Below are 15,033 nucleotides of genomic sequence, written 5' to 3'. Positions count from 1 at the left end.
TTTCACCATGTGTTTTCATGTGAATTTGACGAAGTTTTGGTCGTTTGAGCTATCTATCATGTTTCTCACTGGTATAGTTTGCATATTTAGGCAGGCTCTGAGTGTGTAAACATGTTCAGAAATTTTCTGCAGTGCTTGTAGGGTTTTCTAAGGCATCCAGAGAAAACACACGGGCGTGTGGAATTAACATACGCCCGTGATTTTGTATTGCGAGCTCATCCAGAGAAGGCACAGGAGCGTGGACTCACCCCTGTAAACGACCTTGTGATTCTCGCATGCCCGTGGGGAATTTCTGCACGGGCGTGTAATTTCCTGCAGAAGACTTGGCAAACTATCCCGAGAGCACACATGGGCATGGACTCGCCCCTGTTGGCGAACTTGTGACATACGCACGGGCGTGGGTAATTTCCACATGCCCGTCCGGATCTCTGCAGACGAGTTCTCTCCATCCCGAGAAGACACAGGGGCGTGCGGCTGCCCCTGTGAGTTGAGCTTGTGAATGCCCACGCTCGTGCAGAATTTCCACATGGGTGTGTGAAACACTTAGTGATTCTTCTCAGGTGGACAGAGAAGCCACAGGGGCGTGCGGCAGCCCCTGTGGTCGGGCGCACAGGCGTGGGTATTTTCCGCATGCCCATGTATTTGTGTTCAGAGGCAGTGAGTGTTTTCTTGAGAGTACATAGGGTTGTGCACCTGGCTGTGTAAAGCTTTCTTGTTGAGGCGCACTGGCTGTGTAAAGCTTTCTTGGCCCGTGCGGTTGTACAGAACGCCAAGAGGCGCGAGTCCTTTTAAAGGATCATCGTTTCTTCTCATTCCCACACTCCCTCTTCACTTAAGAGCACCCTCACACTTCTTCCCGACTTTGCACTGCTGTATTTGGAGGGATTTTTGCATGGTTTTCCGGCCGCTTCAAGGTTTTCCACTTCAACTCATCGGTAAGCCCTATCTTTTGTTCTCTTCGCAAATTCATGATTTTAATCGATAAAACTAGTGAATAATGCTTTGTTTCTATAATTAGAATGAGTGTGCATGTTTAGAACGAAGTTAAAAGCAATTTAACGGTGCATTTTTTTATTTTTAAGGCATGACCGTGCCTTTTTCACGCCCTGTGGATCCGCATGGGTGTGCTGAAATTCCACATGACCGTGCGGATTTTTGCAGCATTGCTTAATTGACTTGTTTCATCAGTTTTCTTGCAAATTTTACAGATATGGCACCCAGGTCAAAGAAGCAAGCTGATTAGAGGCCTCGTGAGTCATCTCTTGAGTCCGAGGGTATGAGATTCACTATACCTGAGCATCAGGCCCGTTTCAAGCGTTTGTCGAGACTTCAGTTTGGATAAACTTGATTCTTAGACACGAGCATACTGAGAGATTTACAGTAGGGAGACAAGTTCGCCGATGAGGTCGAGGATCTCATGTCGGTGGCTGGTTGGAGGCAGTTGTTGTCGATTAGAGAGCCATCCATCCGTGAGCTTACACTAGAGGTCTTGTCGTCATTCGAGTTCAACAGATCCTATTCGAGATTCGACAGCCTCGACGTCGTTCAGTTCAGAGCACTTGGACATCACCAGAGCATGAGTATCACGCAGTTTTCTGTCCGACTTGGCTTATACGAGGAGGCATTCACAGATATTGAGGAGTATTCTCAGTTACCGACTGATTATCCTGGAGCTTTGACCCCGCAGAGAGCTTACAGAGCATTGTGTGGTCAGGGCCAGTACGAGCCGGGGGTGTCCAGGGCCACATGCCTTTCTCGACCTACGTATAGATATTTACATGCCATCATGAGTAGGTCGGTGAATGGTCATGGTGATAGCACTGGCGTTCTGAGCCGGCAGGAGCTTCTGTACTTGTATTCGATGATGCAACGCATACCAATCCATCTAGGGCACATCGTTGCTGAGTAAATTCGACATTAGGACCAGTATGCCAGATTGGGAGTAACACGTTGAATATGCGTGTACACCGCAAGTGCACGAGTGTCGAAGTAATAATCTCAGATGAGTGGGTATTGTATCCACAGAGAGTAGGGAACAAAGACACTTAAATTGTTTCTTAACTAATGTGGAAGATGAATAGTGATATGTGTGACAAGATGCAATTCTCAAGAGTTAAAACAACAAGAAAGAGAAGGAAAGGAGAAGGTAAGGCAATCGATAAAGATGGGGTACCCGGGTATTGTTTCGCCTAGGACAATCGTTTCAAGTACAAAAATCCTCTATTATGCTTCCTAATTAATGCAATAGTGAGTCATGAAAATCCTTAATTGTATAGTAACAAATCTAAGGTCAACCATGCCTAACTCTATACATGTCCCGGAGGAGAAATCGAACAATCTCAACACCTCGCACTCGTATAGAATTGCAATGATCTTTAGGGACTCCAAATGATAAATCCTATTCCTATGTATAGACCTAACCCTTTGGTCTAAGTGAAAGATCCCTAGCCACAATTAAGCCCTAGATGCTAAAATCACTTCAACGCTTCACTCCGTTGCACTCGCAACTAAGCCCCAGTGGAAGGTCATCCCTTAGCCCATTCACTCTACTATGATCGCAAAGAACTCTTGGAATGTGGAGGTAGGATAGATCATAACGGAGGGGAAGGGGGACGCTCCACTACCTCTCGACTCACCCTCTCAACCCTCTCCAATCTAGCTTTGTCTAACTCTCATGGTGTGTCACTAACTCACAAGAGTTACCAAGAAGAACTCTCAACCTTAGTGTCACTCTAAGGGAGTATTCATACAATCAAGCATACAAGATTGGAACTCACAATGAACATCAATTAATTGAAAACATAATAAACGAGATTTAATGAAACGAATACATCCTAGGGTTCAGAAATACCCAAGTACCCATTAGAGGTTTAGCTCTCCATGGAGCTAGATACAATCAATGAAATTGAATGTAAAAAGCAAAGCATCCAGAGAAAACCCTCTCGTTAGTCATGGCAATGGTCTTGTGGAGAGTCCTCTACTCGTCGCAAGGGTCCCTTTGTCCAGCCTAGGATACAACTTGTCGGATAGGTGCCGACGAAAGTTCTCCAACTAACCTTCTTCCAAACGACCCGCGATGTCAGAGCCGTAAAACCTCTAAGCCCTAGCCAATACCTCTCAAAACCCTAGTCGCAATCCTCTCTCAAGTTGGGGGAAAAATGGAGAAAAGAATGCTGAAATCGGGGCTAAAATCAGCTTTTAAAGGGCTGGAATCGTGAATCCACACTCTCGTGTGAGCACCCCTGTGGATTTTTCACACGGGCATGTGGAATTTCCACATGCCACTGTGGATTCTCTGTTTTCCTATTTTCTCGGCCGGTTGTGAACAGTGCTAGTATAGTATTCTTGCTACAGTTTTTCTACAGTAGCCTACTACAATACCGACCCGAAATACTCTTGAATCCATGCTTTGATCGAGGTAATGCAAACGGGCACACGTTTACGTCATGGATCGCTTTGCTTCTTCAATAACGGACATGTTGGTGGAGATCTCGTTCTATATGCACAAGTTGGAATGCTTGAATGTGACTGCCATTGTGCCCCTTCAAATGGTTATACTAACTTGAATACGAGGAGGTTGGCACACATTCCCACATTTCGAACCTGACCTGTGTCTTCGCGTTTGAACATTAGCAAGATTTTGTCCAAATTGGTGCATTTACGACCCACATTGACTTCTTTCTTTCATATTCGCCCTCACAACCCTACTTGCATAAAAGTAACATAACTACACACATATTAGCGTTAAAACCTGAGAAAAGTAATGCTCAACACTAGGAAAGAACACTTCGTATTCTTATCGCACAAGTACTTATCAGGGAGCGATCTTCTCGGGTCCATACATTACGAGATTAGCTCTGGGTATGGGTCTCTTGGGCGCGATTCGCGGGGCCGAGAAGACGAGTATACCTGCGTCCCTGAGCCTGGAGACGATGAGATTGATGGGCATGGTTCATAGGGTTCGGACGGGGGTTTATGCTCTGGTGCTACTGGTTCCGGAGATAGCCGAGGAGGAGGATGATGATGCCGAGGCTTCCGAGCCTACCCCCGAGCCTCAACTAGAACCGATGGAGACTGAGGCACCTCATATGGCAGAGGATCCATCCCCAGTATGCATGTTTTCACCATCTCGAGCCCATGATCATTTTGAGAGGCTCGAGGGTGTTGTGGGGGTGATACGGACAAAGGTCGCTAAGGCCCGAGCAGAGATTGCTGAGATTCAGGCTACGCAGGCCACACAACACACAAAGTTCATGGCACGTTTCGACATGTTACAACGGATTTTAGAGCGAGACATCGCCTCGTCATTTGTCCTTTAGCCGAGAACTCCCCTGGCATGTCTAGCATCTCCATCCCCTATTCTAGCACTTGTTGACCCACCATGTACTTCATCACCAGCACCAACACCAGCAGAGAGCCAAAGCATGACACCGACACTTGATTTTTTTTTTCATTTCTTTTACTTTTGCACTTATATTTTGGACTTGTATTCTCAGAAAGGACTCTCCTTCTGAGTTTATCTTTTATTTTGCTGTCTCGAGTTGTATTCATTACTTCATCTTTTATATACTCGAGTTGTTTTATTTTTATTGAGCTTCAATGAACCCCCTCGTGTATGCGTGCAGATGGTCTTGCCATCATGGGAATTGAGAACTTTGTCATGGGCATGGCCAAGGTGTTTCGGCACTTGGCCGTGTGAGCTTTACAAGCCCATTGGAACAACATTCCCAAGGACTTAGCTCCATCAAATGCAACACTAGGAGTCAGGGGAGTATTGTTTTGATTGCTTATCCCACATTTGAATTTAATTGATATACATTATGAGTGAGCTTACATGAGTACATTGGGGACAATGTACAACTTAAGTGTGGGGGGGAGTTCATAGTGCACACATCTTTTATATTAGTTTTGATTGATATACATGTTCACATAGCCAATGGCGGTTCACCTTAGTTGCAATGATTGTATTCATGAGTTTAGGAGAATTTTTAACATTGAATATCCTCATGCTCTAGTTTTTGTTTGAATTTCTAGGAATTTTTGCCCGATTAAAACTTGTTGTACTTCTCACTCTTGAAACCCTTTTGGAAACTCAAATTTGATGTTAAAGGGACTAAGTATAGTTGTTTCTTTCGTTAATTCAAAGGAAAAAAAGAAAGGATCAAAATAGGTTTATTTCTTATTTATGCTTGTTGGGTGGAAAGATCTACCACCTATGAAGTATGAAGCTACTCTCATAAGTCGGATACTAGTTATGCCCTAATGAGAGAAAGAGCTATCGCATAGGATGGGTGAAAGCTACCACTCCAGTAGAAAGAGCTACCACCTCGAAAGTGTGAAAGCCACCTTAGCGGCCGCTTTGGAAAGGGCTACCTTAGAGGATGTGTGAAGCTACTACCACCTTTGAAATGTTTTTGTTACTTTGTGTAGATCAATAAGTCCCTTGTGCTTAGAACTTTGAGGAGTATAATGTGGGTTGTTTTCAGTGAGCTCACGCACTTAAACAATTTTAGGTTTGTTGTCCTTTTTTATTCAAGTGTTTTAACTAGAGCATTGATTTTTCGTATTTAGTGCTGAAATTTTCCTTACTTTTAGAATGGTCTCTTTGTATGCTTTGGTGAACCTAAGGCAGAGCACTTCCAATGTTTCCTTCATCTATGCATATAATGTTTTAATCTTTGCTTGAGGACAACCAAAAGCTTAAGTGTGGGGGAGTTTCATAAGTGTTTGTTCGATAAGAATACGAAGTGTTCTTTCCTTGTGTTGAGCATTACTTTTCTCAGGTTTTAACGCTAATATGGGGGTATTTATGTTACTTTCATGCAGGTAGGGTTGTGAGGCCGATTATGAGTGAAAGAAGCCAATGTGGGTCGTAATGCACTAATTTGGAGGAAATCATGCTAAGGTTCAAACGCGAAGACATATGTCGGGCTCCAGATGCAGGAATTTGTGCCAACCTCCTCGTACTCGATTTAGCACAACTATTTGGAGGGGCACAAGGGCAGTCACATTCAAGGATCTGACTTGTGCATATAGAACAAGATCTCCACCAACATGTCCGTTATTAAAGAAGCAAGGCGATCCATGACGTAAATGTGTGCCCGTTTGCGTTACCTCGATGAAAGTATGGATTCGGGAGTATTTCAAGCCGGTACTGTGGCAAGGTATTATAGAAAATACTATAGCAAAAATACTACAGTAGCACTGTTTACAGCCGGCCGAGAAAACAGGAAAACACCCGTGTGAAAAATCCACATGGGCGTGTGGATTCCCAATTCCACCCCTCTAAAAGCCGATTTCAACCCCGATTTCAGCATTCTTTTCACCATCTTTCCCCCAACTTGAGAGAGGGCGGCGGCTAGGGTTTTGAGAGATATTGGCTAGTGCTTTTGAGAGTTCTATGGCTCGGATATCACCCGTCGTCTGGAAGAAGGTTAGTGGGAGAGCTTTCATCGGCAGCGATCCGGTGAGGTGTATCCTAGGCCGGACAAAGGGACCCTTGCGATGAGTAGAAGACTCTCCACAAGACTATCGCCATGACTAACGAGGGTGTTTTCTATGGATGCTTTGTTTTTACATTCGCATTCATTGATTTTATCTAGCTCCATGGAGAGCTAAACCCCTAGTGGGTACTTGGGTATTTGTGAACCCTAGGATGTATTCGTTTCATTGAATATCTTTATTATGCTTTTAATTAATTGATGTTTATTGTGAGTTCTAATCTTGTATGCTTGATTGTATGAATACTCCCCTAGAGTGACACTAGGGTTGAGAGTTCTTCTTGGTAACTCTTGTGAGTGAGTGACACACCATGAGAGTTAGACAAAGCTAGATTGGACAGGGTTAAGAGGGTGAGTCGAGAGGTAGCGGAGCATCCCCTTTCCCCTCTAGTGTGATTTATCCTACTTCCACGTTCCAAGAGTTCTTTGCGGCCATAGTAGGTGAATGGGCTAAGGGATGACCTTCTGCTGTGGCTTAGTTTCGAGTGTAACGGAGTAAAGGGCTGAAGTGATTTTAGCACCTAGAGCTTAATTGTGGCTAGGGATCTTCCACCTAGACCAAAGGGTTAGGTCTATATATAGGAATAAGGTTTATCACTTGGAATCCCTAGAGCTCATTGCAATTCTATGCGAGTGCAAGGTTGAGAGGTTATTCGATCTCTCCTCCGAGACATGTATAGAGTTAGGCAAGGTTAGATTTAGATTTGGGATCATGTAATTAAGGATTTCCACGACTTATTTTTGCATCAATTAGGAAGTATAATAAAGGGTTCTTGCACTTGAAACGATTGTCTTAGGCGGATCAATATCCGGGTACCCCATCTTTATCGATTGCCTTACCTTCTCCTTTACTTGTGCTCTCTATCTTGTTGCTTTTATTTTCATTATTTCATATTTTGTCACACTTATCACTATTCATCTTCTACATTAGTTAAGAAACAACTTAAGTGTCTTTATTCCCTACTCTCTATGGATACGATACCCACTCATCTGCGATTATTACTTTGACATCTGTGCACTTGCGGTTTATACGCATATACGGACGTGTCATGCCACATTGTAGCAAATTACTTGGTCAACACAACCTTGAGCCAATTCATGTAGCATTGAAAACTTACATTTTCATCTTTCTCTTTTTATACCAAGTTATGATGGAAGCAAGTAAAACTATTTACCATATCATCATAAACAAGGGGCAGCGCTCTCACTACAAAAGGCCCTGTCTATATATAGAGGAAAAAAATGATCTGAAACTTTGTTATTTAAGTTAGGTTAAAATCTAAAGTGAATAAAAAGGATAATACTAAGAATCAAAACAGAATTCTATGAACCAACCAGAGTTAGCCGAGTAACTCGCGCAATAATTTTTGAAAAGCTAATAAACAGAAGCCAAACGTTGGATACTGCACGCCGGAAACATAGTATGAATAATATAAATAGTAGTTTATTCATTTTTTATAAAAAATATTATTTAGCATTTGAGCGATCTAAATATTACATGCTTTATGTATTCATTATAGTCTAAAAACTACACTAAATATTATTATTGTATTCCACTTGTGACATCTAAAGTAAATTAAATTTTAAAGAAAACATTAAATGAATAAACAACATCATCAACTATTTATGATGAATGAAAATTTTTTTTGCGATTTCCTAAACTTGAAGAACCAAAATCAAAAGTTTGATGCCATACAGGGACCAAACATGGATTTCACCGAATAAGATTTATTTTTTAAATTTTTAAAATTTCACTAGTCCAGTTGTCATCATCTTTAACGGCTGTAAAATGCCCTTGATGACATGGCAACAAAACCCTACTCCTAATGGCATCATGGCATCTTTACCCCCGCCTTCATCGGCACACCCTCTTCTTCTCCCAAGCACTCCATCCATGGCCAAGCTCTTCCTCTTCAAGCCATCTGATGGCAAAAAACTTCTCCCTCCTTTCTCTTCGATGATGTATTCATCCTCTAGACCCTTCTCTATCCTCCCTTAGCCATTCTCTATCCCTTGCCTTCATATGCACAATGAGAAGCGGTTCCCCTTTCGTGCCCTTGAGTCCTCTGTTGACGCCCAGAAGGAGGATGATCAGGTTTCTGAGAAGCTTTGCGAAACTCACGCCACCCTTAAGGCTGCTCCTCTTGATAGCCCTTATGAGAAGAGGTGATTCTTCATGTAAGATTCTGGATAGGGGTTGTTGAATCTATATTCAATTATTTCTTTGTGAATCTTAGCGTGACATTGATTTGTTGAATTTGGGGGTTTGTGGTTGTGTTTTGATTGATGAAGGATTAATAGGAAGAAATGTCTTAAAAAATGATTATATTGTTTTCTTTATGGTCTTTTTTTCTCATCCATGTATTTCATGCCCTAGGTTTGCACTTTGCATTGAATTCTATAGCCTTTCAAGTGATAGAATTTATAAATGTTCAGTTATGGTTTGTTTTTTTAAAAGATCCAAACACTGGAGGTGATTCTTTGTACTTGATTGATGATAAGCTTTGTTAAATCAATATTCATTATATTATTTCTTTCTCTAAGGCTCACCAGTGATTTCTTGGTTTTGTGATTCCCTTCTTGAATTAGTGTTTGTGGTTGTGGTTACATTTGTGGTTAGTATTTGGAGAATATTAGGGAAGGAAAATAGATGCTCTAAATGCATTTTTATACCTTGTAATTGATAATATCCCTTATTGAGAATTGAATTTGTTGTCTTTCTACTTGGTAGGTTTGAGAGTTTTTTCAAGTATGATGTGTTTATTTATTCATATGTTCAATTAGGATTTGTTATTTTTCTTTAAGGGGGAGCTAAAAGAAAATTTGATTTGATTTTGGTTTTTGTAGGGGTGTAAATGATACACATCTACTCGCAAGCTACTCGGGCTCAACTCGGTGAAAACTCGAACGCAGCTAGGTCATGGTCGAGCCGAGCTCGAGTATTCTAGCGAGCCGAGTTTGCGTATCTAGATACTTGGCTCGAGTGCTCGCGAGCCTAATCGATTAGTAACATATATATATATATAATATTTATTATATAATTACATTATATCTTTTTTATAGTTAAAATATTAATATTTTTTAACCAAAAACATTTTCTCTCATTCTCACTGTTGAGAATTTAGAACTGAGCAACCCCTTTCACAAAAACCCCAACCCTAATCACCCGATTCATTGGATCCCCATCCTTCAACCCAGTTAGGCCACCTTCTCTGAATCTCTGATCCCAATGGATGACTCGATAAACAGCGTCACCGGTGAGGTGCCAAGTAGTGAGCTTGCAACGATGGCTTTTTAATTCTTTTCTCATTCCTCTCGTGCTCTCTTTCTTCGTCTCTGGTTCGCTCTAAGTTCGTCGGCGACATCAAAGTTGAGATCTTTTATTCACTTGTGATCTTTGTCTCTCTTTCTTCGTCGCCAGTTTATTCTGCTTGGATGCTGCCACACCCTCATCTTATCCACTATGCTTCACTGTCAATTGTTTCCTCTGTTTATAATTCTCCTGATCTGCTGCTTGTTTTAGATTTTCATAGCATGTTTGTTGTTATGTTTTATATGATGTTTGTTGCTTTTATTCATGATACGTAGTTCATTTATTTATTTATTTTGGTGTTTTTCTTGTTAATAGTATGTTTAGTTTCTTTTGTTTAATAAATACTCTCTTGATCTGTTGTTTCCTTTTAGATTTTCATAACTTATTTGTTGTTTTGGTTTTATCTAATGATGTTTGTTGTTTCCATTCATAATTTTGCGGTCATTTGCTGAGTTTTTTTTATATTTATATTTTTAATTTTTAATTTTTAATTTTTAATTTTTTGTTTAACAGGTTAATAGCATGTTTGTTGTTATTTATAGCTTCTTTGATCTAATACTCTCTGGATCTAACATTTCCCTTCAGATTTCAATATCATCTCGGTTTTTCTTGTCTTGTAGATGATTTTTTTGTTCATATAATTAGTTATTTATTTTATTTTTTGTTGTTTAACAAATTGATAGCATGTTTGTTGATATTCATATAGTTCTTTGGTTTAATACTCTCTTGATCTGCTGTTTCCCTTCTGATTTTTATAACATCTTTGTTTCTTTCATTAATGTTTTTTTGTTCAAATATATATATATATATATATATTATTTCATGTTGTTTAACTATCTGGTGAATAACATGTTTATTATTATTCTTAGTTTTTTTTGGGTGATGTTTTGCATGCATCAGATTGTTTGTTAGGTTTTCTGTTTTTTTTTTCCTTTTTTTCTCCTTGTCCTACCTTGTTATTTTTATGACAATTATTTTGACATAGTTTGCTTGTTATTCTTAGTTTCTTTTGTTATGTTTACCATATTTTAATGCCTATTCATACTTTTGCATTGTTTCTCATTGTGTTGTTATGCTATTTTTATTTTAGCTCTCTTTCATTTCAACTCTATTTGTGTGGTTTCCAATGGGTTTGTGGGAGTCCACTATGCTTCACTATCGTCTTTCAATCTTTTCATTCTATTTTTATTTTTTAAATTTGAGGTAGTAATTTAATCTCATCAATATATGGCTTATAGTGTCGCACTTTGATACTGTCTCCTTGAAGCAAAAACCAATGATAACAAAGTTTATTTTAAATGTAAATGTGTGCACCTTAACTATAGTTAATAAAACTTGATTTTTCATTTGTTTTTTGAACATATAAGTTATTTCTTAATAATCAAACTAACGAACTTTATTATTTTTCCTATTTATGGATTTATTTTGGATTTTTTTTATTCAAACCATTTGCTTGTTTTTTTTAAAATTAAAGTAGTGCTTTTATTCTTTTTGGTGGTGCTTTCATATGCACAAACAAATGGCTACAAATTAACAAGGTATTTCTTTGTTTTATGTCATCACTAGTTCATTATTTATTTTTCATTTATTTGATTCAAACCATTTGCTTGTTTTTTAAAAGAATTTTAGTGCTTTCATCCTTTGTGGTGGTGCTTTCATGTGCACAAACAAGTGGAGATTTGCAAAAAGGTTATTAAGCTTGCCTAAAACAATAGGAGATTTGGACAAAAAGGTTGTACATCTTAAGCATGCTTATTTTACAATTGCATGTCTAATACAAAAAGGTTGATTTATTTATTTATTTGGTTGTTTATTGTGATAGACAATATGTCGTCAAGCACACCAAATTTCTCATCTACACCATTTCAGCCCGGAACGAATTCATTAACTACTCGGGCTATTTTGGAAGGTGATTTTTCGATGAGCAATAGTTTTGATGGTGATGATGATGGGAATGCGAATAAAAGCATGAATCCAACTGAAAATTATTGTGATGTTGTTGACCTTGGTGACGGGGAAGAAGAGGAAGGTCATGAGAAAAAAAGGGCCAAGACTTCAAGTGTATGGTTGGAGTTTAAAGAAATTGATCTTCCTAATATTTATAAAAAAAGGAGAATGCATTCATTGCAAGAGGAAGTTCGCTATAAATTCTAGCAAGAATACAACTCAATTTCAAAGGCACTTGTCAACTTTCATGAAGAGAGAAATTTATCAAAATCAACAGCAAAGGATTTCTTTCCAACCTGTACAAGGAGGTAATGGCGATGTTGAAATGCAACCGGCTCTCACAAATGGCAAATCTGACATGGAAAAAATGAGAGAAGCAGCTGCACATTGGATATTGATGCATGAGCATCCTTTTTCAGTAATGGAAGAGGAAGGTTTTAATATGATGCAAAGATGTGGAATTCTTGAATGGGAAAAAGTGTCGCGGGTTACTATCAAGAAAGATAGTATGCAAGTTTATGTAGTAAAAAAAAAATTGAAAACATTGCTCAAGAATGTTAGCAAGATAAGCTTAACAACAGATTTATGGAAGTCTAGTAATCAAAAGATCGAGTATATGGTCTTAACAGTTTATTTTATTAATCATAATTGGAGATTGCAAAAGCGTGTTATCAATTTTGTTCATCTTCCACCTCCTTGTGGTGGTGTTGTGATTGCTGATTGTATCTTTAAGTATTTGAAAGAGTGGGGAATTAAGAACAAGGGTTTTACTATCTTTGTTGATAATGCTTCCAGCAATGATGTGGCAATTAGGATTCTTAAAGACACATTTTCAAGAACTAAAAGGTTGCTTTATGGAGGAAAGTTTTTTTATGTTCATTGTTGTGCACACATTCTTAATCTCATAGTGCTAGATGGCATTTCTAAAATTGAAGAAATAATTGAAGATATTTATGAAAGTGTGAAGTTTATCAATCAAAGTGAAGCAAGATTGAAGTCATTTTCTGATATTGTGCATCAACTACAATTGGCGGAGTGAAAACTTATTCTTGATTGTAAGACACGTTGGAATTCAACATTTGAAATGCTATCAGTTGCAATGAAATTTAAAGATATTTTTCCAATGTTCAAAGATCGAGAAATTCTTTATCAATGTTGCCCATGCCCTAAAGATTGGGAAAAGATGGAGAAAATATGTGAGATTTTAGAAGTGTTCAATGCTATCACAAAAATTATTTCCGGTAGTGATTATCCAACTTCCAACTTGTTTCTTAATGAATTCTATCATGTGAAAATGTTTCTAGACAAAAGGACGAATGATGAAGATGGTTTTATTCTAGCAATGATTGGCAAAATGAAGGCTAAATTTGATAAATATTGGGGGGAATGCAATTTGCTCATATCCATGGCTACCGTCTTGGATCCAAGATGCAAAATGAGGGTTGTTGATTTAACTTTTTCAATGATGTATTCTGATAGAGAAGCAAGAGAAAATATTGCTAAAGTTTGAGAAGCACTACATGAGATTTATGAAGAATATATTTGTGAATATCAACATGGCAAATGAGCAAAGTGGTGAAACTCCGATGGATAATAATGATAATGTTGGTAATGATGGCAAAGGCTCATCAGGTTTGTCCGAATTTTCAAGTTATGTAAAATCTATTGAAAAAGCCTCGCCACAACAATCAGATTTGGATGCATACTTAGCTGAAGGTTGTTTTATTTTTGAGGGAGATCCTAATCAATTTAAAGTATCATATCTTGTTTAGAATGGCTCGTAACATACTTGCTATTCCTATCACTACAATGGCTTTAGAGGCTAATTTTTGTGCAGGCGGTAGAGTGATAGACACTTATCGTACTTCATTGGCTCCCGATACAGTGCAAGCATTGCTTTATGGAGGAGATTGGTGTCAAAATCTTCATGGAGTGAAAAAGAAAAACAAAATGAGTTTATAATTGCTCTTGCTTTAATATAATTATTTATTTTTCATGGTTTTTCTTGCTTTAATGTAATTTTTGACTATTCTTTGTTAACTTTGAATATATTAGAAGGAGAAGAATCCAATTGGGATACCTTGAAGCTTAAGTTCTAAAATGGTTTGAAGAATTATGTTTGCATGTAAGTAACATTTAAGTTTGCTCATCCTTACTTTTTTTATCATCAATGATTAAAATGATTTGTTTTCTAATTATTCATTTATAATTTTGTATAGGTTTGATGGAAACATTGGGCCAAACCCTCTCATTCAAGAAAATATATTCTTGAGATGGTGGATGTTGATGGTGGATTGATTGTTTTCTTATTATTTATGGACTTATTTGTTTGTTGTTAATGAATTGTATTAGCACTTGTTTATTTTCTATTTGTTTTACTTGGACTTATTAACTATGGACTTACTTGTTTTATAATTGTTCTATTTGTTGTATTTTGTTAAAGTTTGAGTTCTATTTGTTTTTTTGTTTCACAATATTTTGGAATGTTGTTGTTAAAGTTGATGTTGCATTTGGTAAAATATGAATGTATTTGTTTATCTTTGAAAAATTATAGAATGTTATTATTTTAGTTCTTATATTTGGTCAAGTTTGAATTGTGTTTGTGGTCTTTAAAAAATTTTAGAATGTGGTTAATTTAGAATGGATGAAAAAAATAGATTTTTTTTTTTGATGAAAATCAAAGGGAAAACATTTTCGAGCTCGAGCATAATGTTTATGATCATTTTCAACATTTTCGAGCTTAATCGAACGAGCTCGAGCAACTTGAATTGTGTATCGATTCGAGCTCGAGTTATAAAATGAATATTCGGTCGAGTTCGAGCCGAGTATCAAGTACTGAATTTTCAGTCGAGCTCGAGCTCGCTACTACTCGGCTTGGACTCGATCGATTATACCCCTAGTTGTTTGTTCAATTAGGGTTTTTTGATTCATATGTTGTTTGTTTTTCTAATTGAATTTGTTGTTTGTCATTGAATTTAAACACCATTTATTTTTTAATAGACAATTTGTTTTAAAGATTGATCTTTTTTTCACAGTTTGAGGAGAAGAAACGTTTCTAAAGCTGAAAGTTTGATTTTATTTTTCTTTTCTTTTCAACAAAAAACAAGTGTTCTTCTAGTTTTCTTATTTTCTTGGTCATGTTCAAGGTGTTTAAATCATAGATGAGGTTATCAAACATGAACATGAATGACTGCTTTAATTTTTAACATGTAAATTGCTCACAGATGGCTTTTGTTATAGGTATTGTAACTTGGCACGCATAAAGTTTAAGGT

Source organism: Dioscorea cayenensis, chromosome 3, assembly GCF_009730915.1.
Source record: "Dioscorea cayenensis subsp. rotundata cultivar TDr96_F1 chromosome 3, TDr96_F1_v2_PseudoChromosome.rev07_lg8_w22 25.fasta, whole genome shotgun sequence".
In the NCBI taxonomy this organism is placed as follows: Eukaryota; Viridiplantae; Streptophyta; class Magnoliopsida; order Dioscoreales; family Dioscoreaceae; genus Dioscorea; species Dioscorea cayenensis.
The sequence above is the reverse complement of the archived record's forward strand: the minus strand, read 5'-3'. Positions refer to the sequence as shown.